This window comes from Silene latifolia, chromosome 7, assembly GCF_048544455.1.
Source record: "Silene latifolia isolate original U9 population chromosome 7, ASM4854445v1, whole genome shotgun sequence".
Lineage (NCBI taxonomy): Eukaryota > Viridiplantae > Streptophyta > Magnoliopsida > Caryophyllales > Caryophyllaceae > Silene > Silene latifolia.
The window spans coordinates 61,725,035-61,729,072 of NC_133532.1; the positions used below are offsets into that span (position 1 = coordinate 61,725,035).

The window sequence follows — 4,038 nt, forward strand, 5'->3', positions numbered from 1 at the left end:
ATGGTCGTTGAGCAGGAAAAAAAGTGAATTATACCTTTGGTGCTGCTAAGAGCGAAGAGCAGCAGACGGTGGTTACGGCGGCAATAGAGACAGTTTTGGTGTATTTCATCGCCTGTATGAAGGTGGTGATGGTTCTCACCCACAATTTGGGTCTCCTGCAATTTCCCCAAAAAGATATCATCTCATTAACACAAATTGGAAAAGATAGCATAAAATTAAATACCAAATATAAAAAACGATGACACTAATAACTTAAAGATAAAAGAGAACATTTAATCTCAATTATATACAAATGACACATATAAAAATCAAGGATACGCATTCTAACATGAATATTTTTCCTATGAACATTCAGTCGTCGACATACCTTCAAGGTCAAAATCATATCACCAAGACCATTTCGGGTAGAAGATTTCACAACAGCAACAACCTGCAAAACCAACTGATCATGATAACATCGTAGTCAAAGCAGTCAATAATCTGCCATAACCCTAATATAATGAGTTAAGTATAGAACAAGAACCCGATCTAACTTCTATCCAATTAACCATTCATTACAAACAATAAATTTAAAAGCTAAAATAAAGAAGATTCATTATTAACCAAACCAAAAAAAATTCATTAGTCATTAGATGTACTACAAAGCTGCTTACCCATTACATTATATTGAGATTTTAACAGTTCTCCACCAAAAACAGACCGACTTGTCAACCAAATGTTCTAAACAGAGCTGCTTACCCATTACATTACATATGTTCCAAACAAAAATTTCCAACAAATATACATTACATTTTATCCACTAAATCTCATTTGAAATTGTCTAGCAAAAATGAAAGTACAACTGACTTATCCACAAAATTATGTCCAGCTATGTGCTTTAGACATTGATATGAGCAAAAATCTGCAGCTTGTCTTTCTATATAAAATTTATTCTTCCCTTACGTGCAAAGTCCTATGTCAACACCATTAGCTACGGAGTATATCATTATAAATGTTAACATTACCTCCATTATAACAAACAGTTTCATCTGCTATGTCCCTCCATGGTGCATCACAATACACAATTTTGTATATGACATCTAAACATGTAACAAAATAAAATGAATTAGCAATTGATTCTTAAATTAACAGGCGTTAGAAGAGTCCGTCTATCAGCCCCCAAAAGCTATAAAAAATGAGATTGGGTCCTTAAAGCTATTATAGTGCATAATTCAGGTTCTTGTTTAGTAAACTATAATATAATTGATGATATCGTCATCAGGTGAACAATAAAGCTAGTTAAAACTCGCCTGATATGGTATGGAATCATAGTCTTTAACTCTTATCAATGAGATTGTGAGAACATGGCACCTATTCAACAAATCAATTCAATAGAATATAAAAGCATAAGACAACTATCGCATGGTTGGTTAAAAACTAAGTACTTCTTGAGTAACATACAATTTATAAGAGATAAAAACTCTATAAGAGAATAAAATTACCAGAAGCTGATTCGATTTGTTAATTTATTCCATAATACACACACTTAAGATTCCTACAACGAATTTCCCCTCAATCACAATATGAAAACAAATATAATACGAGTACTCTGTAACATATTAGTACCACAATTACACCACTAAGATACGCAATTAAAAGAAGCAAAAAAAACCTAATATCATATGAACCCTAATTCAGATCGATAGTTATCAATAAAACCTATCTTCAAATTTTTTTTATCATAACTAAAACCACCAATCGTACTATCAACAAAATCTCCATTGAACAACCATTTCATGGGAAAACCGTAGATATTAAATACCAATATGAATCGAAATATGAAAAAAAAAATGTAAATATGAAGAACCCTACAAAAAAGCAATTAGTTAAATTGTTCACCTCGACTTCGAGCAAAGCCTTGACATTTTCGACCTGGAGATTGCGATTTTGGGATAAATGTCATAGATCAATGATAAACAAACTTGAAAATGATAAATTGATTGAAGAAAGTATCCAATTAAGGATTGAGAAAAGGGGAAAAACTTACAGCTTCGCCGAGATCGATATGTAAAGTGACGATCTGTTCACATGCAGAATTAAAAGTGAAACGAAATAATTGAGATAAAATTGAAATTACCTTGGATTTTGGCACACCTAATTTAGGACGTTCGGTGCGTGATGGTGGTGGTTTGGGAGGCGCGCTGGTGGTAGTGTCTGATGGTAGTATAGAGACGCGGTGATGATGGTAGCATCTCATGCTACGGTAAAACGAGGGAGTTTATGTGTTTGACAGTGGTGAAATAATAAGTGTGTGAATAAGAGAGGAAATAACCAACGACAAAGGGAATTTTGATCATCACTATTAAAAACCAAGAAGACGGTTCTATTAAGTAACCGCCTTGTTTATATTAAAAAAAAGGACGGTTTTATTGACCAACCGTCCTTGTTACTTTTACAATGAGGACGGGTGTCTCTATGAACCGTCCTATTGATGTGATTACTAATGGCGCCAAAATATTTGACCGAAATAAGACGGTCACGTTCCCAACCGTACTCTAAATGGCGTCCTCTTAGCCCAAAATTGTAGTAGTGATGGAAAGACACAACTCCGGTGAAATATAATTAGTAGACATTACGGATGTAAAATGAATGCAATAAGAACCAACTACTACTTGCACTGTTCGTTACGAATACGCATCCAAAACACAAACACGGCTCCCAACATATGAAATTAACGGTCCAAACATGTTACTAATCATAAACAACCATATTAAACCTCAAAACTTGAAATGATATGATCGTTAAAACAATTTAATTAACGAAAAGTTCCTGTAACAGTGCTACTCGATCGAGTATATAGGGTACTCGATCGAGTGCCCGCTACTCGATCGAGTGTCTTGGATGCTCGATCGAGTAGCCTGAGATCAGAATACTCCCTCCTCGGCACATCTGCAGCTAATCGACCGAGTGAGGGACACTCTGTCGAGTAGCCACAGGTTAAAACCCTCGAAGTTTTCCCGTCATAAAACAATATATATATATATATATATATATATATATATATATATATATATATATATATATGTAAGGTGTCACATAAACGCGAGTCGAGATGACAACCCGACTCCTCAAAATCCTGCAACAAGTTTAAACCAAGCGAATACGGCCTTATGGCCATCCATACAAACCAAATGTAAAAAGTACCAACTAAAACACCTACTACCATCCAACACAAACAACCGTAAACAAAGAGAAAGAAAGGAGTATCACTCCTGCTGCTGCTGCTGCTCGTCCATCATCTCATCTCACCACCATCCCCTCCCGAGGTGCCTGCTCCTGATGACCCAAGACCCGCATCGACCCCTGCTTCAGCGCCTGGACTCTCATACCATGGGGTCAAGCCACCAAAAGCAAAGGACTGAGGTGTCCCTCGCGCTGTCTGGTCCACCCTGTAAGAGTGGAAAACCCCACTGTAGTCCCCAACTCCGCTCCACCACACTGGATGTGGTCCCTCGGTCCCAATACCCTGAGCATAAGCCATCTCATGCATGTTCTGGAGTGTCAAAGTAGATGACACTCTCTCTGCCAAGTAGCTCGAACGCGTCTCCGGGGTATCGAGGTAGGGGTAATAAGGAAAAGGGTGCTGTTGTGGTGCTACTGGCTGTGGTCTGGTCTCAACTGTCCTCTCCCTCACACGACGAGGTCCTCTCCCCAACCTGGGCCTATCCTCCGCCGCTCTCACGTTCTCCCCCTTCTCAGGCATCACCCGAAGGATCGTGTCGTCAATGAGGTATGTCTGTAACTGTCGAGGTGCATCCTCGTCCTCCTCATCAGAATCAACCGCATCCAAAGGCTCAGTCGGTGGAAGGTGCTCGGGAGCCGATCCTCATCCAGCCTCATACCCCACACCCTCCATGCTAGGCTACCATCCTCCAAGGTTCTCAACCATTTCAGGTCGAGGTAGTAGTCTCTGTCCATCGTAGGCACCGGTGTGGATAGGGGAACGTACTCAGAAGAAGCCTCAAAGGAGGCTAGCTTTTCAGCTAACCGGGTGGCAAG

General features: G+C 38.9%; 1 long non-coding RNA gene across 1 annotated transcript; it reads right to left on the reverse strand.

Moving 5' to 3' along the window:
• Positions 1-366: 366 nt before the first annotated feature.
• LOC141591108 (uncharacterized) lies at positions 367-1,913 on the reverse strand. The gene is made up of 3 exons (XR_012520661.1): positions 1,879-1,913; positions 1,005-1,350; positions 367-430 (listed from the first exon to the last, which is right to left on the reverse strand). It is a non-coding gene; the product is annotated as an uncharacterized LOC141591108 (long non-coding RNA).
• Positions 1,914-4,038: the final 2,125 nt, after the last annotated feature.